This window comes from Bufo bufo, chromosome 1 (genome assembly GCF_905171765.1).
Source record: "Bufo bufo chromosome 1, aBufBuf1.1, whole genome shotgun sequence".
In the NCBI taxonomy this organism is placed as follows: domain Eukaryota; kingdom Metazoa; phylum Chordata; class Amphibia; order Anura; family Bufonidae; genus Bufo; species Bufo bufo.
The window spans coordinates 237530718-237556020 of record NC_053389.1 but is presented as its reverse complement, the minus strand read 5'-3'; the positions used below and the strand labels follow the sequence as shown (position 1 = coordinate 237556020).

Genomic DNA, 25303 nt, shown 5'->3' with positions numbered 1-25303 from the left:
TACAGTTCCACATAGTGGTAATACAGCTTTCCCAGGAACCTGAAAGGCAGATCTGCCAAGCTATGGCACTATTTAGGAGAGAGAAGAAGGATGTAACTTGGTAGATTTAGTATTCTGCATTCTCTATTACAGTTCCAAATGGTGGTAACCCATCTTTCCCAGGACCCTAAAAGGCAAATCTGGCTAGCTATAGCTCCATTTAGGAGTTGGGGGGGGGGGGGGGGGGGGGCTATTGTCTTGGTGATTTAGTATTCTGCATTCTCTACTACAGCTCCACATAGTTGTAACCCAACTTACCCAGGACCCTGAAAGGCAATTCTGCCTAGCTGTGGGACTATATAGGAGGGGGATATATTAATTTTAGTATTTAGACGTTCCTATTATAGGTCCATATAATGTGTTACCTAGCTTTTCCGGGGACTTTGAATGACAAATCTTTCTAACTATACTACAGTATAGATGATTTGTCACTGGGATTCTTACTCAGCTTTTCCAGGCCCATGGCCAGCAAATCCAGCAAGGTACTCTACAATACCAATTCATAAATAGGCTAAAATGATATTCTGCAGTCTGGTAAAGCTGGGTAACAATCTCTGTGGGGATGGTGACGGGGGCATACTGGCTACAGAGCAACATAATCTGCTGTATACTTTTGTCACCCAACTTTTCCAGGACCCTAAATGGCAAGTTGGTCTAGCGATATGAGGGTATTTATCACTACAAAACTATGCAGATTTGGAATTCATCAGTCTGGGAAAGCTGGGTAACAACCTCTGCATATTGTAGATATAATGGAGTCTTACACTTGGTAAATATATTCTGCATACACTATGGGGGTCTTTTACTACCCAGAAATATGCCTATATTTGGCGTATTTCTGGCACAGATTTGGTGGGCAACTGCCTCTTCGTAACTTCGGCGGATCCACTGCCAGCTATAGGGGTTATGAAGACCGGCATTTTAGACGCAGGTCTTAATAAATGACACCCTATATGCCTAAATATAATATTAGGAGAACTGTGAGTATATACTATATATGTAGTTTGGTCTCCAGCATACATCCACATTCTACCCAGCTTTCTAAAGCTGCTGAAAGGCAACTCTGCACAATTATGCAGTGAAGGGAAGAATTATCACTGCACAGGCTTGGACTGGCTCACCGGAGAGACGGTAAATCCCTCGGTGGGCCCCTGAGCTAATCAGTAAGGGGTATTTCTGTCCTCTTCTCTGCGCAAGTGCTGTCACTGCATTTCTGTGGCCCGCACCCTCTTGCTGGAGATCCTATAACCAGTAGGGCCCCTGAGAGGCTGGTAAGACAGCGGCAGAACTTTAAACTATATCTGCGTCCTCAGGACACAGTTTCAGATGTGGAAAGACAGGGAACCAACACAGGAAAAGCTATTTCCAGCGGTGGTCACTTTAAAGAATAGTGCAGCACCAGCAGGCAAGTGGCACACTGCACATGACATCACAAGGCAGAGACAGCAGGAGAGGAGTGAGGGAGTTGTCCGCAAATTAAAGGGTTTCTGTCACTAGAATGTTCGCTATTAAACTGGCTGACATTAGCGATGTGGTAATGTCAGCTGCACCTAACTCTGCTATTCTTGTGATTATTAATGCCCCCGTTAGTGCAGAATTCTTACTATTATAATATGCAAATTAGCCTCTAGGAGCAGGGGGGGGCGTTGCTCCTAGAGGCTCCGTTCTCTTACCTCATTACACGCCCTCCAAGTCTTCATTGACAGGGCCAGGCAGCGTTCGCATCCTCCTGCCGGTCCTGTGCACTGGGGAAATCTTGCGGCGTTTAGTATTTCTCGCAGGCGCGATGAGGGAAGGACGCTCGCCGGCTGACAGCTTCCTCACTGCGCCTGCGCCGAATACTGAACGGCGCGAGATTTCCCCAGTGCACAGGGCCGGCAGGAGGATGCGAACGCTGCCTGGCCATGTCAATCAAGACTTGGAGGGCGTGTAATGAGGTGGGCGAACGGAGCCTCTAGGAGCAGGAGCAACGCCCCCCCCTGCTCCTAGAGGCTAATTTGCATATTATAATAGTAAGAATTCTGCACTAACGGGGGCATGAATAATCACAAGAATAGCAGAGTTAGGTGCAGCTGACATTACCACATCGCTAATGTCAGCCAGTTTAATAGCGAACATTCTAGTGACAGAAACCCTTTAAAGAGGACCTTTCACCTAAAAAAAAAAATTCAAACTAAGACCATAGCTTTACTTACATGCCCCCATGATTTCTTGATCGTTCTTTTTCTTTTCATACTGGGCCCCCGTTTGTCCGCTATGCTCCCCGGAATAATTCCCGCCGTTTATGTTAATGAGCTAGCCTCAAATGGGCTGGCTTTAAAAGTTCTTCTCGGCGTGCCTTTACATCTTCTCCCTGGCATGGAGCGCATCCAATCAGCGCGCTCCGCTCTTAGCCAGGGAGAAGACGCTCCAGTTCTCGCGAGACTTCAGAGAACTGGAGCGATTTCGTCTATCCGGAGCCGGAGTCAGCTTGCATTCCTCGGTGAGCATCGCAGACGGCAGCAGCAGCACCCGGATCCCGTAGGTAAGCTTGTCAAACACCCCTAGACAACGAGCAAAGTTGTTCATATGTACCCCCCTAGACAAACGAGCATGATGGGGGTTGTCCTCCCTCCCCTATGACAACGAGCATGATGGGGGGGGATTCACCCCCCCACCCTATGTCAATAATAATGATGGGGGTGATCCCCCGCCCCCACCCTATGGCAATACTAATGATGGGGGTGATCACCCCCCCCCCACCCTATGGCAATACTAATGATGGGGGTGATCCCCCCCCCTAGACAAACGAGCATGATGGGGGTTGTCCTCCCTCCCCTATGACAACGAGCATGATGGGGGGGATTCACCCCCCCCACCCTATGTCAATAATAATGATGGGGGTGATCCCCCGCCCCCACCCTATGGCAATACTAATGATGGGGGTGATCACCCCCCCCACCCTATGGCAATACTAATGATGGGGGTGATCCCCCCCCCCTAGACAAACGAGCATGATGGGGGTTGTCCTCCCTCCCCTATGACAACGAGCATGATGTGGGGGGGATTCACCCCCCCACCCTATGGCAATAATAATGATGGGGGTGATCCCCCCCCCACCCTATGGCAATACTAATGATGGGGGTGATCCCCCCCCCTATGGCAATAATATTGATGGGGGTTACCCCCTCCCCACCCCTATGGCAATAATAATGATGGGGGTGATCCCCCCCCACCCTATGGCAATACTAATGATGGGGGTGATCCCCCCCTATGGCAATAATAATGATGGGGGTTATCCCCCCTCCCCTATGGCAATAATAATGATGGGGGTGATCCCCCCCACCCTATGGCAATACTAATGATGGGGGTGATCCCCCCCCTATGGCAATAATAATGATGGGGGTTATCCCCCCTCCCCTATGACAACGAGCATGATGGGGGGGATTCACCCCCCCACCCTATGGCAATAATAATGATGGGGGTGATCCCCCCCCCCCACCCTATGGCAATACTAATGATGGGGGTGATCCCCCCCTATGGCAATAATAATGATGGGGGTTATCCCCCCTCCCCTATGGCAATAATAATGATGGGGGTGATCCCCCCCCCACCCTATGGCAATACTAATGATGGTGGTGATCCCCCCCCTATGGCAATAATAATGATGGGGGTTATCCCCCCTCCCCTATGACAACGAGCATGATGGGGGGGATTCACCCCCCCACCCTATGGCAATACTAATGATGGGGGTGATCTCCCACCCTATGGCAATAATAATGATGGGGGTTATCCCCCCTCCCCTATGACAGCGAGCATGATGGGGGGGATTCACCCCCCCACCCTATGGCAATAATAATGATGGGGGTGATCCCCCCCCACCCTATGGCAATAATATTGATGGGGGTGATCCCCCCTCCCCGATGACAACGAGCATGATGGGGGTTATACAAACCCCCCCACCCTCCTCTCATAGCACTGCATGGAGGAAGCCATTTAGACTAATTTTTCTTAGTCTGGGACATTACGAAACCCATTCTAGTCTGTGAATTCCCAAAAACTGTCTTCCCGTATGACCATATGTGGATCCATATGTTGATCCACTGATTTTTTTATTTTTTTTTATTTAAGGATTATTCCTTGGACTTCATCTGAGCGGAGGAAGAGCAGAAAATAGTAAATTTAAAAATTAACTCATTAAAATGGTCAACAGGGTCTTACTTTACTTTGTTTCAATAAACTTGTTTCAGAGATGGCTACTTGTATTCTTGCTCTACAGTACTTGCATTGGTAGTAATGGCTGCTTCTGTCCAGACGCTACCATAACTTTTACCGGGTCTTATTGTCAGCCAGCGTGTGGTATAGTGTCATAACTGTGCCAAAAGTAAAACCCAAAGACAATTATCCCGGTACCCAAAGCCCAAGGGGTCCTGTGAAGAGCCAGGTTGCCGCCAAGTGTGAAACAATTTTATTTTATGGTTTTGCTCTTGTGGTGGCTGTGAGCTGTTATTAATAGTCTGAAAAGGTGCCAAAAACCATGGACCTTCTCACCCTGATAATGTCAACACACAGCCCCTTGGCTGGTTATGAAAACTAGGGGGGACCCCAAGTCCTTTTTTTTTTTTTTGTATAAAATAAGCCCTGTGGCCCCACCTGTTATCATAATCTGCCATGGTTTACCCTCCTGCTTTTAAAAGCTATTTTCAGACACCCAGACAAGCTGTTCCAACTACTTGTTGATGGAGGAATCTCTTTACTTCTGGTGTCTTTGAAATCTTCACTCCAAGCTGTGTTTACCAGCTTGTAATCATCACTTTAGCCTCTGTCACATTACTGCTGCCTCAGGTTTTACCACTGCAAGTATTTTGTGAGAAAAAAAATATTAGCCATTCATAGTACATTCATAGTAGCCATTTTTGGACAAATTTATTGAAATATACGCTTCACAACCACCGCCCTCTTCCAATCATAAGTTGTGGACATTACTCTACGCCACTGTTGACGGTCATAATATATATCGGACAGTAGAGGCATTGCCCGAAATAGCACCCCCATCCACCATCGCATTACTACTGTTACTCACACCTTATTACATTGAATTATGTACCCTGCAAATGAATAACATAAATGCATTTTTTTAATCATCAAAATAGATCCATAAAACAGGTATAAGAATGTATAGTGACGCATCAAGTATCATCATTTTTTTTTGTTTTTTTTTAGGATCTCAACACTGTTAGTAATCTATTCATATTTTCAAAATTTAAACCATTTGAAAAAGGTAATTATAATACAAAAATACTTTTTCGGTTATAGTAAGAAAAAAATAGTAATGATAATAATAGAAACCCATATACTCATTATTCTTCATTCATTTTTAATATTTCTAATTTTTTTGGTAAGGATTTGCGTTTTACAACCAGACCGGTAAGTTTCAATCCAACGTTCCTCGCTGGAAGAAGAAACATGTTCCGTAAAGTTTTGGAGTTCGGAAACCCTATCCATGGTTTCAAAAGTTTATTTGGCGGTTCAACTGTTAAACTGTTCTTTGTGTTTATACTTTTTAACACGAATGATGGTAAGTAAATACATTAGGTAAGTATTGAACAAGAAGCGAACGGAAAAATATTCCTTTAAAGAATCGACAATGGAAAAAAGAAGATTATCCTAATTTGTTTGCGCACAAAGTTTATTCCCCGTTGGAATACATCTTTTAAGAGTTCTACGTTTTGACGATACCAAGTTTATTTTTACGGACTACATACATGGTAAGTTAACATTTAATTTTCATTATGTACGCACTCAGAATGTATTTACTAATCCCTTTTTTTTTTTTCACAGGAATTTGCAAAATGCCTTCAACGTGTTGGGTCAAAAACTGCAAATTTGTCCCAGGGCGAATGGTCAATGGCAATGAAATAAAATTACATAGCTTTCCATACAGTAAGGATAGAATTATAGAATGGTTGTCACTGCTAATGCCTTCTGATATTGAGAATGTTAATTATCTAGCAGAAGAAATTTTGGTATTAAAGCAAAAAAGATATAATAAGTATAGATTATGCTCTTTACATTTTGCTCCTAATAATTTCATTGTCAATGTTGGTGGCCGTGCACTTTGTGACAGTGCAAAGCCAACCATATTTGAAAATTTATCAGATTTTGAGCGAAAAGTGCCTAAAACAAAAACGACTAAAGCAAAAGTTTCAGAACCACAATTAGACAACAGAGCATTATCATCTGAATCATCTGTAACTTTAGAGTCTAGTGGTCAAACTTCTTCGGTTTCATACCATTAAATTCAACTTGTTACAGACAATGTTGAAATTCCAACTACCAAATTCATGGACGCTTGCACTCAGACAGATTTTGATCTGACCAATTCTGTACTTATTGGTATTGACCGAAATGTTGTGCTTACGGAAGAACAGTCCCCTGTACGTCCGTTTACCAATATAGTTATAGAATCTACACCTTTGCCGGAGTGTTCCACTACTGTAAATCAACCTAAAAATATAATTCCATTTGGTAATATTCTTTCTCCAATTTGTGGGAAAAATGACCACAACTTGGTGCAACAAGAACAGGTGGGTAACCGTGATGATGATAATGTTAGTGGAATATTTCCATTGACAGCTGAAATGGATGAGTCAGATAATGAGTACACTACTTCTCATGTAGACGGAGGCGAAGTTCTTGATTGTAGGGATACTTCGTACGACCCTTTGATGGTTAGCCACTGTTCCTCTGATTTGTTAGCATTACAGTCCTTTGATGAAACTGATAATGAATCTTCCTTTCATGAACAACATGTTGAAGACATGGTTAATGAACCTAAATTCATAATTAACCAAAGTTGCCTAGATATCCTCTTACGGCAGGTGAAGTGTCAGTATCCCGAAGGTTGCAATCTGACCGTCAATTCATTTTCCAAACAAAGACAGGGTAGTGCTTTAATAGTTTGCGGGAGTTGCAGGAAAGGGCACCAGTCTTTATTATGGAATACCCAACCAAAAATTGGTCGTTTTTGGAGTGGGAATGTCCTTTTGGCAGCATCAATCTTGTGCAGTGGACTAAACTTTCAAAAGGTGGACGAGTTGTTTAATATTTTTGGTTTGACAACATTTTCAGAGACAACCTTCTATAGATATCAAACGAGATTTATTTTCCCTGCAATCGATATTGCCTGGCAGCAACAAAAGAGAAAATTTCAAGAAGAAATGCATACTTTTCCAATGTGTTTAGCTGGAGATGGCCAATGTGATAGTCCTGGTCACTCAGCTAAATATTGTATTTATACTGTTATGGAACTGTATACTGAAAAAATTATCGATTTTGAAGTTGTTCATCGCAGCCAGTGCAATTCTTCGGTTGCAATGGAGAAGTTCGGTTTTAAAACAGTTATGGAAAGAGTGATTACCAATGGCTTTGACGTTTGTGTCTTTGTCTCTGATCGACATGTCAGTATACAAAAGGTGATGCGTGAGTTGTACCCTGACATAGATCATCAGTTTGACATTTGGCATTACGCAAAGTCAATAAAGAAAAAGTTAATAAAGGCAAGTAACGGAAGAGCTGGACAGGAACTCAAACCATGGATTGATAAAATTGTAAACCATTTCTGGTGGACCGTGAAAACTTGTGATCACAACGAACTTTTCTTCAGGGAACGTTGGAATTCTGTTCTCTATCACATAGTCAACAAGCATGAGTGGGAGGATGGAGAACACTCCAAAAAATCTTCCCATGCAGAATTAGAAATTCCAAACAGTTCTGTTTTATGGTTAAAAAAGGAAAGCAATGCTTTTCACAGATTAGAAGAGATTGTTCGAAATAAACAGTTTAACAGTGATGTTCCCCACTTGATCCGTAATTGCCACACGGGACCATTAGAAGCCTTCCATAGTCTAGTATTAAAATATCGTACTAAAAGGATACATTTTGGTATTGACGGCATGGAAGCACGAACAAAACTAGCCATCCTGGCACATAATAATAATATAGGAAGAGATCAAGCTGTTGTTCATGTACCAACATCAGTCTCCGCACCCATCGGTACCAAACGAACAAAATTAATTCTGCCAAAGGGAAAAAAACGCTGGACGGTGAAAAACGTCTATGAACCGATGAGTGTACAACATGTCGAGAATATTTTAGTCGACTGTTTGAAAATAGCCTTGGGAGACATAACTCCTGAATGGAACAGTCGAACACCCGATCTTCCGCCTAACATAGCAAATGTTGAGCGCCCAAAAAAAGCTGATATTGTACGTCAACATTGGTCTAGATTTGGCAAAAAATAAATAATTTAAAATCCATAAAAACCGAAAATTATTCAAAAAGTTCCAAAATTTTGTTTAGCTCATCCGTTACTTTCCGGTTTAGTTACGTTTACTAGTTATTCTTGTTATTAATTTTTACTATTTGAAAAGTTATTTTATATGTGCAGCTCAACAATGAAGTAGAGGATATGCGGTATCAACTCGACATCAAGAATTTATAAGGTAAGTATTATTGTATTTTTCTATTTTCTAAATCTGGAAAATCTATATTTTACACTTCATGTACTTTACAGAGTGGTTTTTGATAAAAAGCGATTTGTGAATCGTAAAGTGCCACAAACACTTGAAATTGAAAATGCTTGTACCTTTCAATGTATTTTTTTTTTCAGACTTTTTTGGACAGGTGGACAGCCGGCGCGTGGTAGGAAAGCTCTCTAGCCGTGGAGTGTGATTTGTATCAGCGTCTCCACGGTAGGTGGTAGTTCTTTGACTATGCCGTTGGGGTCCGGTTTGTGTCTGCTTCTTTACCTCTCCATCCAATGCCTTACCAGTACTTTTCTCACTCAGGTGGAGAACCAGTACCAACCCATTCTTGACACGACCTGGACTCAAGACAGCGGACAACATGTGAGCGCACAGCAGTGTGAAGAGCCACAACCTTGCCGAGACCTCTGATGCTTCATTTGCGTTTATTAATAAGTATATATTTTTTCTTGACCTTTCCAGACTTTTTTGGACAGGTGGACAGCCGGCGCGTGGTAGGAAAGCTCTCTAGCCGTGGAGTGTGATTTGTATCAGCGTCTCCACGGTAGTTGGTAGTTATTTGACTATCCCGTTGAGGTCCGGTTTGTGTCTGCTTCTTTACCTCTCCATCCAATGCCTTACCAGTACTTTTCTCACTCAGGTGGAGAACCAGTACCAACCCATTCTTGACACGACCTGGACTCAAGACAGCAGACAACATGTGAGCGCACAGCAGTGTGAAGAGCCACAACCTTGCCGAGACCTCTGATGCTTCATTTGCGTTTATTAATAAGTATATATTTTTTCTTGACCTTTCCAGACTTTTTTGGACAGGTGGACAGCCGGCGCATGGTAGGAAAGCTCTCTAGCCGTGGAGTGTGATTTGTATCAGCGTCTCCACGGTAGTTGGTAGTTATTTGACTATCCCGTTGAGGTCCGGTTTGTGTCTGCTTCTTTACCTCTCCATCCAATGCCTTACCAGTACTTTTCTCACTCAGGTGGAGAACCAGTACCACCCCATTCTTGACACCACCTGGACTCAAGACAGCGGACAACATATGAGCGCACAGCAGTGTGAAGAGCCCCAACCTTGCAGAGACCTCTGATGCTTTTTTTACAACTTACATTTGCTGTAACCATGTCAGGAACTAAAAAATTTTTGTATGATATGTATAAATCATGGATCTCAAACTCATGGCCCTCCAGATGTTACAAAACTCCAACTCTCATCATTCCCTGATAGCTGTAGTATGCCCAGGCAAGATGGGAATTGTAGTTTTGCAACAGTTGGAGGGCCACGAGTTTGACATCCCTGGTATATATCAAGTAATATTTGCAAAATAAATTATATATAAATATCTAATAAGTTTTTGGACAGATTTATATAAATATATATATTTGGAAGGGAAAGTATTTTCTTTTAAAAAAATAAAATTTATATGTGAATGTCCAAAAAAATTGTGTGAGGATTGGTCAAGGCTATGAGGGGATATGGAGGAGGCCTTGTTAAAAAAAAAAATATATATATATTTATATATAGTTCTAAATTTTTATTTTAAATTTTGTTTGGATGCACAAGTGTATACAGGTAGTATGACTTAGGTCTCTTTAAAAAGAACGTTTTTATGGTTCTGTTTACAGGCCTTTTACTTGCTTATGTAGACGGTCTGTATATCCAAAAGAATCGTTTTAATGGGTCAGTGAAAGATACCGACAGCACTACATGTGCTGTCAGCATCCGTCTCTGTTACGAGTCCCTTCAAAAATAATGCAACTTGTCCTCTTCTTGGCAGTTTTGAGTACAAGAATATGTCTGTTCATTATGGGCTGAGCCTTCAGCCAATAGTGGAAGGCACACAGGCAGCATCCGTGTTTTGCGTATCTGAAAATAGGCGAGCGTGAAGAACCAAACGTTCATTTGAAAGAGCCCAAGTTTTCATTTTAAAAATAATTTTATGAAATGTATTTATTTGTATAGTAAATACTTTGTAACAATGGTGACATGTTTTATGCTGTTTCATTATTTTTCGACAATCGTGTTCAAGTGTTATTATATAATAAATAACAATATTCAAGTAAAAGTTAGTTTATTGTCATAAAATAAGATTTATTTAGTATTTTTTGGGAGAAAAAGGGAAAATAGACACAGAAAAAAATCTCTATAAGAAACATGGTCGTCGCTGTTAGTCCTAGTTTATAAGTACGTGTGTGCCCCATTGTCATACGGGCGGATCCATTAAAGTAAATCTATCCGCTGCAAGTATAGGACGAAACCCCCCTGAACCAGTAAGGTAGTGCTTCCAAGGTGTCCCGTTCCGCATCCATGATGAGAGCAGAGGTCTAACGACGACCCAAATGTTGCAAATAGAGTCTCATTTGCGTGTACTACAACATAATTCGTTGGTGAATTTTGGACAAATAAAAAAATCAAGGAACCAGTATACAAGTAACAGGTCAGCCACTGTAATAGGTTCAATTATGATGACAGATGCCCTTTATCTACTCCATGGCAAGATACTCCGCTGGCTCTTCTCTAAACATCAGAAACCCACAATAATCCTGCTCTGGGTCAGGGAAAACTTTTCTTATGACGGAAACAGCACAAGAAGGAATTGGTCTTCTTTTGGCCACGCCAAGATAGCCATGTATCCACGATGTGAACCCACGATAAGCTGTTTTTCTGAGTAACCTATAATGAAATAGTAAATACTTTAAAATTTTATTTTTAAACAAATTATCAGGTTTACATAGAATTGAATAGAAACTGAAAAGCCAAATTCAGGTTTCTGAATCAATTCAATAATCTGTTGAACCATCCTTTACAAACATTTACTAACCTGTTCAAATCTTTGTCCGGGGGTGGATGCAACACTTGACCTATTGACCTCATCGACACCTCCACTTTTCCTCGAGCTTGACAGAATTGATGAAAGTAGTCATGTTCGATTATACATCTCATTTCTTCTAAATAATGTTCAATATTTGAGACTTCTTGGCAGCATATTGATTCGACTGGCATTGGCATTGGTTCACAATTGTTACAAGTACACCATAGCTTATTTCCAAGTCTGTAGTCTGACTCTTCAATTTCAACGTTGTCCTCCGAGTTTAAGGGTCTAGTGGGGTTTTCAGGAAAACAGGGTTCTGAATTGTCAGGACAACCATATTTTTCTTGGAGACGCTTTTTTATCCATTCCAACTAGACATGACAAAAAAAAAATAATCAGAATTATCAAATAAATTCTAGTCAAAATTAAAATGCAAATGTAATAAGTTTTTTACTTTTTCAGCTCTTGTTGTTGACGCACTCGATGATACTTGATGCGAGTCACTATCCATTCTTATACCTGTTTTAACAAAATAAAAAATTTGAGATTTTGATAATTAAAATAGTATTCATGGTATTCATTTGAAGGGTACATAATTCCATGTAATAAGGTGTGAGTAACAGTTATAATGAGATGGTCGATGGGGGTGCTATTTCGGGCAATGCCTCTACTGTCCGATATATATATTATGACCATCAACAAAACAGTGGCGGAGAGTAAGGATAACCCCCATCAATATTATTGCCATAGGGTGGAAGGGGGATCACCCCCATCATTATTATTGCCATAGGGGTGGGGAGGGGATCACCCCCATCAAAATTATTGCCATAGGGTGGGGGGGGGATAACCCCATCATTATTATTAGGGAGGGGGGATCACCCCCATCATTATTATTGCCATAGGGGAGGGGATCACCCCCATCATTATTATTAGGGAGGGGGGATCACCCCCATCATTATTATTGCCATAGGGGAGGGGGGATAACCCCCATCATTATTATTGCCATAGGGTGGGGGGGGGGAATCACCCCCATCATTATTATTGCCATAGGGGAGGGGGGATCACCCCCATCATTATTATTGCCATAGGGGAGGGGGGATAACCCCCATCATTATTATTGCCATAGGGGGGGATCACCCCCATCATTAGTATTGCCATAGGGTGGGGGGGGATCACCCCCATCATTATTATTGCCATAGGGTGGGGGGGTGAATCCCCCCCATCATGCTCGTTGTCATAGGGGAGGGGGGATAACCCCCATCATTATTATTGCCATAGGGGGGGGGATCACCCACATCATTAGTATTGCCATAGGGTGGGGGGGGATCACCCCCATCATTATTATTGCCATAGGGTGGGGGGGTGAATCCCCCCCATCATGCTCGTTGTCATAGGGGAGGGGGGATAAGCCCCATCATTATTATTGCCATAGGGGGGGGGGATCACCCACATCATTAGTATTGCCATAGGGTGGGGGGGGGATCACCCCCATCATTATTATTGCCATAGGGGAGGGGGGATAACCCCCATCATTATTATTGCCATGGGGGGGATCACCGCCATCATTAGTATTGCCATAGGGGGGGGATCACCCCCATCATTATTATTGCCATAGGGGGGGGGATCACCCCCATCATTATTATTGCCATACGGGTGGGGAGGGGGTAACCCCCATCAATATTATTGCCATAGGGGGGGGGGATCACCCCCATCATTAGTATTGCCATAGGGTGGGGGGGGATCACCCCCATCATTATTATTGCTATAGGGTGGGGGGGGGGGGAATCCCCCCCATCATGCTCGTTGTCATAGGGGAGGGGGGATAACCCCCATCATTATTATTGCCATGGGGGGGGGATCACCCACATCATTAGTATTGCCATAGGGTGGGGGGGGGATCACCCCCATCATTATTATTGCCATAGGGGAGGGGGGATAACCCCCATCATTATTATTGCCATAGGGGGGGGATCACCCCCATCATTAGTATTGCCATAGGGTGGGGGGGGGGATCACCCCCATCATTAGTATTGCCATAGGGTGGGGGGGATCACCCCCATCATTAGTATTGCCATAGGGTGGGGGGGGGGATCACCCCCATCATGCTCGTTGTCATAGGGGAGGGGGGATAACCCCCATCATTATTATTGCCATAGGGGGGGGATAACCCCCATCATTATTATTGCCATAGGGGTGGGGGGATCACCCCCATCATTATTATTGCCATAGGGGTGGGGGGATCACCCCCATCATTATTATTGCCATAGGGGTGGGGAGGGGGTAACCCCCATCAATATTATTGCCATAGGGGGGGGATAACCCCCATCATTATTATTGCCATAGGGGGGGGGGATCACCCACATCATTAGTATTGCCATAGGGTGGGGGGGGATCACCCCCATCATTATTATTGTCATAGGGGAGGGGGGATAACCCCCATCATTATTATTGCCATAGGGGGGGGATCACCCCCATCATTAGTATTGCCATAGGGTGGGGGGGGATCACCCCCATCATTATTATTGCCATAGGGTGGGGGGGTGAATCCCCCCCATCATGCTCGTTGTCATAGGGGAGGGGGGATAACCCCCATCATTATTATTGCCATAGGGGGGGGATCACCCCCATCATTAGTATTGCCATAGGGTGGGGGGGATCACCCCCATCATGCTCGTTGTCATAGGGGAGGGGGGATAACCCCCATCATTATTATTGCCATAGGCGGGGGATAACCCCCATCATTATTATTGCCATAGGGGTGGGGGGATCACCCCCATCATTATTATTGCCATAGGGGTGGGGGGATCACCCCCATCATTATTATTGCCATAGGGGTGGGGAGGGGGTAACCCCCATCAATATTATTGCCATGGGGGGGGATAACCCCCATCATTATTATTGCCATACGGGTGGGGAGGGGGTAACCCCCATCAATATTATTGCCATAGGGGGGGAATCACCCCCATCATTAGTATTGCCATAGGGTGGGGGGGGATCACCCCATCATTATTATTGCCATAGGGTGGGAGGGTGAATCCCCCCCATCATGCTCGTTGTCATAGGGGAGGGGGATAACCCCCATCATTATTATTGCCATAGGGGGGGGGGATCACCCACATCATTAGTATTGCCATAGGGTGGGGGGGGATCACCCCCATCATTATTATTGCCATAGGGGAGGGGGGATAACCCCCATCATTATTATTGCCATGGGGGGGGATCACCCCCATCATTAGTATTGCCATAGGGTGGGGGGGGGGGGATCACCCCCATCATTATTATTGCCATATGGTGGGGGGGTGAATCCCCCCCCATCATGCTCGTTGTCATAGGGGAGGGGGGATAACCCCCATCATTATTATTGCCATAGGGGGGGGATCACCCACATCATTAGTATTGCCATAGGGTGGGGGGGGGATCACCCCCATCATTATTATTGCCATAGGGGAGGGGGGATAACCCCCATCATTATTATTGCCATGGGGGGGGATCACCGCCATCATTAGTATTGCCATAGGGGGGGGATCACCCCCATCATTATTATTGCCATAGGGGGGGGGGATCACCCCCATCATTATTATTGCCATACGGGTGGGGAGGGGGTAACCCCCATCAATATTATTGCTATAGGGGGGGGATCACCCCCATCATTAGTATTGCCATAGGATGGGGGGGGATCACCCCCATCATTATTATTGCTATAGGGTGGGGGGGTGAATCCCCCCCATCATGCTCGTTGTCATAGGGGAGGGGGGATAACCCCCATCATTATTATTGCCATGGGGGGGGGATCACCCACATCATTAGTATTGCCATAGGGTGGGGGGGGATCACCCCCATCATTATTATTGCCATAGGGGAGGGGGGATAACCCCCATCATTATTATTGCCATAGGGGGGGGATCACCCCCATCATTAGTATTGCCATAGGGTGGGGGGGGATCACCCCCATCATTATTATTGCCATAGGGTGGGGGGGGATCACCCCCATCATTAGTATTGCCATAGGGTGGGGGGGGGTCACCCCCATCCTGCTCGTTGTCATAGGGGAGGGGGGATAACCCCCATCATTATTATTGCCATAGGGGGGGGATAACCCCCATCATTATTATTGCCATAGGGGTGGGGGGATCACCCCCATCTTTATTATTGCCATAGGGGTGGGGGGATCACCCCCATCATTATTATTGCCATAGGGGTGGGGAAGGGGTAACCCCCATCAATATTATTGCCATAGGGGGGGGGATAACCCCCATCATTATTATTGCCATGGGGGGGGGGGATCACCCCCATCATTAGTATTGCCATAGGGTGGGGGGGGGATCACCCCCATCATTATTATTGCCATAGGGTGGGGGGGTGAATCCCCCCCATCATGCTCGTTGTCATAGGGGAGGGGGGATAACCCCCATCATTATTATTGCCATAGGGGGGGGATCACCCCCATCATTAGTATTGCCATAGGGTGGGGGGGATCACCCCGGGTGGGGGGGGATCACCCCCATCATGCTCGTTGTCATAGGGGAGGGGGGATAACCCCCATCATTATTATTGCCATAGGGGGGGATAACCCCCATCATTATTATTGCCATAGGGGTGGGGGGATCACCCCCATCATTATTATTGCCATAGGGGTGGGGGGATCACCCCCATCATTATTATTGCCATAGGGGTGGGGAGGGGGTAACCCCCATCAATATTATTGCCATGGGGGGGATAACCCCCATCATTATTATTGCCATACGGGTGGGGAGGGGGTAACCCCCATCAATATTATTGCCATGGGGGGGGAATCACCCCCATCATTAGTATTGCCATAGGGTGGGGGGGGGGATAACCCTCATCATTATTATTGCCATAGGGGTGGGGGGATCACCCCCATCATTATTATTGCCATAGGGGTGGGGGGATCACCCCCATCATTATTATTGCCATAGGGGTGGGGAGGGGGTAACCCCCATCAATATTATTGCCATAGGGGGGATATCACCCCCATCATTAGTATTGCCATAGGGTGGGGGGGTGAATCCCCCCCCCATCATGCTCGTTGTCATAGGGGAGGGAGGACAACCCCCATCATGCTCGTTTGTCTAGGGGGGTACATATGAACAACTTTGCTCGTTGTCTAGGGGTGTTTGACAAACTTACCTACGGGATCCGGGTGCTGCTGCTGCCGTCTGCGATGCTCACCGAGGAATGCAAGCTGACTCCGGCTCCGGATAGACGAAATCGCTCCAGTTCTCTGAAGTCTCGCAAGAACTGGCGCTGATTGGATGCGCTCCGTGCCAGGGAGAAGATGTAAAGGCACGCCGAGAAGAACTTTTAAAGCCAGCCCATTTGAGGCTAGCTCATTAACATAAACGGCGGGAATTATTCTGGGGAGCATAGCGGACAAACGGGGGCCCAGTATGAAAAGAAAAAGAACGATCAAGAAATCATGGGGGCATGTAAGTAAAGCTATGGTCTTAGTTTGAATTTTTTTTTTAGGTGAAAGGTCCTCTTTAAGTACTGATTTTGCTCTAGAGTGTAAAGTGTGGAGAACAGGGTCGGGCTTAGGGTACTTTCACACTAGCGTTTTCCTTTCCAGTATTGAGTTCCGTCACAGGGGCTCAATACCGGAAAAAAACGAATCAGTTTTATCCTAATGCATTTTGAATGGAGAGCCTTCCGTTCAGGATGCATCAGTTCAGTCCCTCTTACGTTTTTTGGCCGGAGAAAATACCGCAGCATGCTGTATTTTTCTCACCGGCCAAAAATCCTGAACACTTGCCGGAATACTGGATCCGGCATTCATTTCCATTGAAAGTGCCGTATTGACGGATCCGTTCTTCCGGTTTTAATCTGCTGGACCCTATTGAGTTAATGCTGCAACCTACTGTATGTGCTCGATATAATAACACGTATTGCTATTAGGCTCATCTCACTTTGGAGCTTACACCCCAGATATGGGGGTCAAGTAGGCATCAGGCACAGCATAGTACTCTGTTCAATACAGCTGGGACGGTGGTGTGTGGTTGAGCGGTGCTAGTGCACTCCCGCCTACCTATACACCTTACTGACCCTTTATTCACAGCATCTCTCATGGGGCACAGTGTTTTTAACCCTTTTAGGTAGCTCACAAAATATCTTTTCACCAGTTTTAAAGATAAAATAGTAAAAGTTATGTTTTATTAGTCTGGGACAAGAGTAGGTTAGTAGCCGGTTAGGCAGTAGTGTTTTGTGTAATAAATAAACCCTTCCCAGATAGGGTCCTTTATAGAAAATAGTTAATACGGCAACGGGAAGCACACGTTCGTGTGCAGGGGGCCTTATGCTTAGCAGAAAGTGTAAATCCTAACAATCACTTTCTGTGCTCTCTGAGCCCAAGGTCCATTCACCCCCTTCAAGTCTTATATAGAAGATAACCATCATGACCTGGACCTTGAACAGACACAGCAGCCCCCCAGCTGCTGTCAGACACCCCTCGAGAACCATTTTTTTTTTTTTTTACTTTATTTAGCCCTCCTTTTTTAGAAGAATATTTTTAAGGGATCCCACAGGAATTCGGCTGCTATTCAGACATAAAGTTGTGCACGGCGGCGGTTCACAGCATTATTCAACTATGCCACATACGGTGATCTCCAACAACCTGCCGGCTTTCTAAACGCAAACGTGAAGCTAGTGTAACAATACATTGTTAAAAAAAAAAATGATCTCCTTCCCTTTGACACATACAGTGCTGAACTGAGCGCCACTGCTAAAAATAAATAATGAAATAAAATTGCAGTGGCGCTCAGGCCCATTCATTGCACTAGAGAGGTTTTCCCTACTGCAGCATGGAAAGTGTTGACCACAACTGGAAATCCTATATGTGCAGTGTTTGGGCCTAAATGCCATCACAATTGTTTTTTTTTTTTTTAGCAGTAGCTCTGTCATTTGGTAACATTGGTGGACAAATGAAAAAGTTATGCAATGACACAAAAATGACAGTTTTTCCAAAAAGCATTTTGCAGTGCAAAATTAGTAAAATATGAAATAAATTAGACATATTTGGTATTGCCACAAGTTATATAGTTATTTAAACTGCACGGTACATATCATTAAAAAGATGAAAAACTATTTCTGATTTACTTTCCCCCTCGCAAGAATTTTTTTTTTTTTAAATTTAAATAAAGGTTATTTAACCCTAGGCACCCCCTAGGCACCCCAGTCCGACACTGTCACTGCACAACTATAATTATCACTGGGCAGATTAGTTATTCAGCTGCATGTATTATTGGTGGTGCCATGTACAGTATATACTAAAGCTAGTACTATGACTGGTGCCGTTACCAAATGTATTTTGTACTATGAGTAACTAGGAGATTCCTTCCAAAAAAATGGCCGCACTCACTATGTAGACAAAAATTATCCAGACTAAATTCATCCCCTTCCTCCAGGCTTATGTGCACTAGCATCAGAGTGGGGGGAAACATGACTGCAGCCTGAGAAAACAGTGTGCTGCTTGTCTAGTTTATTTTTCATGGTCTGCAATTGGGATGTCTTAGGCAACGAGTGGAAATAACAAAGATATTATATTTATATTACGTTTTGTTGGTTGTTCTGTTTTCTTTGTTTGGATTCTAGGTTTAGTGGCCCTTTAACAATGACATGAAAGTAGGTAAGCAATAAAAGAATCTTAGGCTACTTTCACACTAGTGTTTTTGCTGGATTCTGCAGGGTTCAGCAAAAACGCTTCCGTTACTGATAATACAACTATCTGTATCCATTATGAACGGATCCGGTATTATCTTTAGCATAGCCAAGACGGATCCGTCATGAACTCCATTGAAAGTCAATGGGGGACGGATCCGTTTTCTATTGTGTCAGATTGCATCAGAGAAAACGCATCTGTCCCCATTGACTTGCATTGTGGGTCATGACGGATCCGTTTTGCTCCGCATCCCATGCTGCGGTTTGCTCTCCGGTATGATAACGGAACTGAATGCATTTTGGAGCATTCCGTTCTGTTCAGTTATGTTTTGTCCCCATTGACAATGAATGGGGACAAAACGGAAGCGTTTATGACGGATCTCAATACCGGAAAATATTAACGCAAGTGTGAAAGTAGCCTAGAAGATAGAAGGTCAGAAGGGCATCAATGGAAAAATGATTATCAGAAGCATTCAGTAAATTCATTAGCAATGACTGGGGAATTTGGGGGTCAGTAACTTGTCTATAATCTAGTACATAAAATTGTAAGGAAATAATCAATGACCTTGAAAGAAGTGACTATGGAAGTATGAGAGCCTAGAGACAAGTAGATATAGCCAATAAGGAATCTTAAAAGGTGAGCAATGACAAGATAAGAATACACGTCAGGAGGTAAATCACAACCTTTGTAGAAGAAATGTTAAAGGGAATGTGTGATCAGAAAATGACTTATTGTTTAAATCATGTTTGTACATTAGATAAAAAGTAGAAAAGGTGGCTCCACCCTCCAGATCAAAACAGGTGAGGTGCAAACCTGCTATATGGATCACCCTACCCAATAATGTAAAATGAAATAAGCAAAAGGTCTAGCAGGCACTCTCTATATGGAATGATGCTGAGGGACTAGAGTATATGTTTGAAATGTTTTTATTTATTGTGAATATAAAATAGATGATAGACAATAATATAAAATTGCATAAAAAATGGCCTAGCATAAAAATAATAGCTGTGCTAGATCGTGCCAATGGGCGCCCAATGTATAGAAAAATATAATAAAATAAAATAGGAGATGTCTCCCGAAGTAAGTCACTGGTGTTAGGCAGTCCTGTAGTAGGTAGGTATTGCAATAAAAGACGTTTCCAATGTACAGTATACCGTAAATAGGCAGATGGACGTATGCAGGTATTTACGGCGTGGTGACCGTACTGAAAATAGCAAGCTTTAGTCAATTAACATAGTCCACCATATGTTGTCAGATGAGAACCGTGATAAAAAAAATGAGAACCGTGATAGAAAGAAATATTGTAGTGGTTCTTCTACAGTGTCTCAATAACTTCAGTATTATAGGATTGTATCCAAGACGTGAGACATAGTATCTCAAACTTAAATCTTGTTTGTGATGTAGCTTGTCATCGATATATACGGGTATTATTGTGGAGGGAAAACGGAGCTCCAAGGCCTCGGTGCGGCGTCCCGCACTGTCACTAGCCTGGAGTACACTTACCCTACCGGTATGGACTGTATCAAGTAGGCCGTCTCGGAGGCAGCTCTGATCTCCGGCTCTTGGCGTCCCACGTGGATCCCTGGTGTCTCGCCTGACTTGGTCAGTATGACGTAGTTTGAATCAGGGGTCACATGATCGGACTCGAACTCGCTGGGCTGCCGTTTGAATCGGGTCACTTGTAAGAAGCGCTCTGATGAACATATATGAAGGGGCCCTTAAAAAAAAGCACGTCTGTAACACAGTCATCAGTGGTTTGTATTGTGATGCACTTGCAGTTTGGAGAAATCAGGGTTCTCTTGGTGCAGTGTGATCCATGCTTTTGCTTTTTGTCAGAAAATTAAAAATATTCTCTCCAAAAATTCTTAAAAAATATGGTTAATATATAAACACTGATGAATATGCACTCACTGATGAAGGGACCGTGCATTGTCTCGAAACGCATATGAGGATGTGGAGGACATTAGAAATTATTTAATTCAAGTCATATGACTTATTTATAAAGACTGAACTACCACGCATTCATACGAGTTTTGGGACAATGCACGGTCTCTTTATCAGTGAGTGCATATTCATCAGTGTTTATATATTAACCATATTTTTTAAGAATTTTTGGAGAGAATATTTTTAATTTTCTGACAAAAAGCAAAATCATGGATCACACTGCACCAAGAGAACCCTGATTTCTCCAAACTGCAAGTGCATCACAATACAAACCACTGCTGACTGTGTTACAGACGTGCTTTTTTTTAAGGGCCCCTTCATATATGTTCATCAGTCCGGGTCAGTTTCCCTCCAGCGTGGTGCAGAGAACATTAGAGGGAAGCTGAAGCTAGAACCAATCCCATAGCTGTCGATGGAATGGTTTATATATATCTTGGACATCAGCTGTGATGACGGATGTCTTATAGCACTGTACAGAAAAAACGCTGCATGCTACATTTTTCTTTCCAGTGCTATCAGTCTACACACCAGACTCTGGACCTGAACTAAGGGCGCCACATACACATATAACAGTTGAGTCCAGCTCTGAAAAAAAAATAAACGTCTGACTGGAGTCTAGACACAACTTAGTCTAAGATGATGGGCCCATAGGAGCCTTGGGTCTTTGCTGCCCAACCAAACCACCTATATTTTAATCCACCATGGAGAAAAGTGTAAATACCAGATGATAAGCATGTATCTATGATAAAAAGAGACCGGGACAAGATTAAACTCGTGACCTTGGAAGGAGAACAATGACTAGGAATATAGGAGGAAGTACTGTGTGGAGGGCAGCATCATGGCAGTCATGTTTTCCTCATGATGACTATATTAGTATTCCTGCCTCCACCCTGAGTATCATATATTTACTTGGGCAGGACTTGCCAGATATGACATTTGGAAAGTGTGTGACATGGCTCGCTTGCTCATAAACTTTAATTCTCGGGCATATATTGTTACACTATTGTAATCTACAAGCTACAAAACTTGGATCGTAGTCACACCGCACTTGGCAGCGTGCAGCCATAGAATCTGCCACCTACAAGTGGAAATTATGACAGAAAGTAGCAACCTAGAAAAAAACCTTCTTTTACTTCATCAAATGCTAATTAAAATGCATGTGAGCGCGGATAATTATACATATGGTTTTGGACAAAAAGCTCAGCCTGGCACAGAGTTTGGCCCGCTTGTAATCAAAACATTTTCCTTCCATATGGCATTGAGTTAATTACTTTTATTCTCCCTTATCATCATATTTCTTCTTCTTTTGGATAGTCGGCTCCTCACCTCTGCCTATCACCAGCATATTGTCAGTGTCAAAAGTCAACGCAAGTGATGGTGCCAGCGAATGCTGTATGTTGGCTGCCGAAGGTTCCTATCTGGCACTCGAATGCTTCATAAAAGGGGAATAACTGCCCAGTGTCTCTTTGTTTCCACCCAGGCAAACTGTCCAGCGTCCTGCTGTTGTATTCCCTCAGCAAATTAACCTGTGGATCCAGACCTGTCTCCTTCAACGCTACTTGGACGGAAGTCAATATCTTGCTTCATGTAGAAGTCTGCGTTGGTTGTTGACATGATTAATGAAGATTACTCAGTGACATTCAGAATATCCCTGATAGCATTGACACTTCAGAGTTTAGTGTTTTTTTTTTGCTTTTATGTTGCTATTTCTATTTTTTGTAACTCTTTCTTCATTGTTATCAAAGAGGAGCTTTCCATCCCCAATAGTGGCCTAGGGGAGGACAGTCGATTCAGTGACCTGACCAGTAGACTGTCCATCTATTGTGGGAGGGTATTATAGATTGGCATTTATTTTCTGAGCTTGTGATAAGTGATTATGAGCCCCGTCCATTTTTTGAAACAGCTCATTAAGACCAATTTACAGTAAGTGACCTGTAGACTATACCTCCAACTTTTTGGACAATTAAAGAGGGAAACTTATGGTTCATTGTGTGAAAGATCCATTTTACTATACATAGATTTATACATTTTAATAGTTTTCTCTTACAAAATGGTGCAAAAAATAATCTCAATATAGACATTTTTAAAATCCCAACTGCATCAAATAATGGAAAATTATACAAAAGGGGCTCAAATATAAAGAGAAACACTTTATAGGTCAATATTGTGAATGTAATAATGCAAATCTATACCTCAGATTAAAAAGAGGGACATTTAAGGAGCAAAGAGGGACATGGGTCAAAAAGAGGGACTGTCCCTCCAAAAGATGGACACTTGGGAGGTCTGCTCTAGAATCAGTCTTCCCAATAATGACCCATGGGATCAAATAGACCTCTAAGAAGATTACATCAGTGCAGCTTGAACATTCTCAGCCCCCAACCCATTTGGGGCCAAACAAATCAACTGGGAGTCAAGCCTTAGATTCTGGAAGTCTATAGAGGCCCTCAACCCCTCTGTTCTGGAAATCTGAGACTTAGATGCTGACTGAACTGCTCTGAGCAACATGATAATTTACTATTTCATATGGAAATTGTTCCACTAGGTCAGGAATGGCCAACCTGAGGCTCTCCAGCTGTTGCAAAACTACAATTCCCATCATGCCCAGACTGCCAACAGCTATCAGCTTACAGCAGGGCATTGTGGGAGTTGTAGTTTTACAACAGCTGGAGAGCCGCAGGTTGGCCATGCCTGCACTAGGTCTTGCTTTCTTGCATCGTATCTTTAGACCTTTGTGATTCATCACAATGAACGGTCTCAGACTAAAGAATCTGATGGTAGAAATGAGCAAAGTAATTTGGAAAAGTTTGAGCATCTGTGAGTAAAATCCTGAGGAAATATACGTGTGTATGATCTGTGTATTCTTTTTATATATCAATGTATATGTCTGCGTATATTATACATGTACAAATGTAGCCAATGTTATCTTGACTAGCTTAACGCAGTAACGCAAAAAAAAATACATTTGGGTACAAAAACACTGTACTGTTGTGTGGCACTTGCGACGCAGCCACACTACATTCGAGTACTGCGTGGCCATACAGGCTGCAGTGGGCTCTAATAAAATGAATGAGACGGCACTGTTTGGTCGGTTTTTATTGTTAATGGCAGTGCGCCACATTTAATACCCCGCAATACAGACTTGGAGAACAGTGCAGTCTCATTAATTAAATTAGAGCCCACAGCAGCCAGTACAGCTGCGCAGTGCTTGAATGCAGCTCGCCCAAGTCGGAAGCTGCTAACGACTGCCGTATTGTCGCACCCTTACAGCAATACAATAAATTGTGTTAAAGTGACCATTCTAGTAAGCCTGGAGTCAATATACAGTTGTGTTTAAAATAATAGCAGTCAGACATCACTAACCTGATCAATCACTGTTTTTGGTAGAAATGATATTTCTACATGGCAAATAATTTACTAGCAGGTTTAGTAGAGTAATAGAAATCCAACAGACCCAACAGTCATGACAAGCATGCATGCTGACGATTCTGTGTACTGTAATTGAATCACTAATTGAAAGGGGCATGTTCAAAATAATAGCAGTGTGGAGTTTAATGAGTGAGGTCATTCATTCTTTGAAAAACAGGTGGCAATTATTGCCCTTATTTAAGGAAGGAAGGCAGCAAATGTTGTACATGCTGGTTACAGTGCATTTCTCTCTGAAATTCTCAGGAATATGGGTCGTTCCAGACATTGTTTAGAAGAACAGCGCACCTTGATTAAAAAGTTGATTGGAGAGGGGAAAACATATAAAGAAGTGCAGAAAATGATAGGCTTGCTCAGCTAAAATGATCGCAAATGCTTTAAAATAGCAACTAAAACCTGAAAGACGTGGAAGAAATCGAAAAACTACCATTCGAATGGATAGAAGAATAGCCAAAATGGCAAGGAACCAGCCAACAATCAGCTCCAAGAAGATCAAAGAAGGTCTTAAGTTACCTGTGAGTACTGTTACAATTAGAAGAGGCCTATGTGAAGCCAAGCTATCTGCAAGAAGCCCCCGCAAAGTCCCACTGTTGAAAAAAAGACATGTGCTGAAGAAGTTACAATTTGCCAAAAAGCACATTGACTGACCTAAAGAGATTGTTCTTTTTGGGTCTAGTGGCCGGAAACAGTTTGTCAGACGGCCCCCAAACACAGAATTCAAGCCACAGTACACTGTGAAGACAGTGAAGCATGGTGGTGCAAGCATCATGATATGGGGATGTTTCTCATACTACGGTGTTGGGCCTTTTTATCGCATGCTGCCTTATGCTGAAGAGGAAATGCCCTTGAAATGGGTGTTCCAACAAGACAACGACCCCAAAAACACCAGAAAA

The 25303-nt window shown here is 43.4% G+C and overlaps 1 long non-coding RNA gene across 1 annotated transcript; it reads left to right on the top strand.

The window, feature by feature from the left end:
* Window positions 1-8390: 8390 nt before the first annotated feature.
* On the top strand, window positions 8391-9264 carry LOC120986939. The gene is made up of 5 exons (XR_005775849.1): window positions 8391-8522; window positions 8690-8771; window positions 8868-8927; window positions 9027-9108; window positions 9205-9264. It is a non-coding gene; the product is annotated as an uncharacterized LOC120986939 (long non-coding RNA).
* Window positions 9265-25303: the final 16039 nt, after the last annotated feature.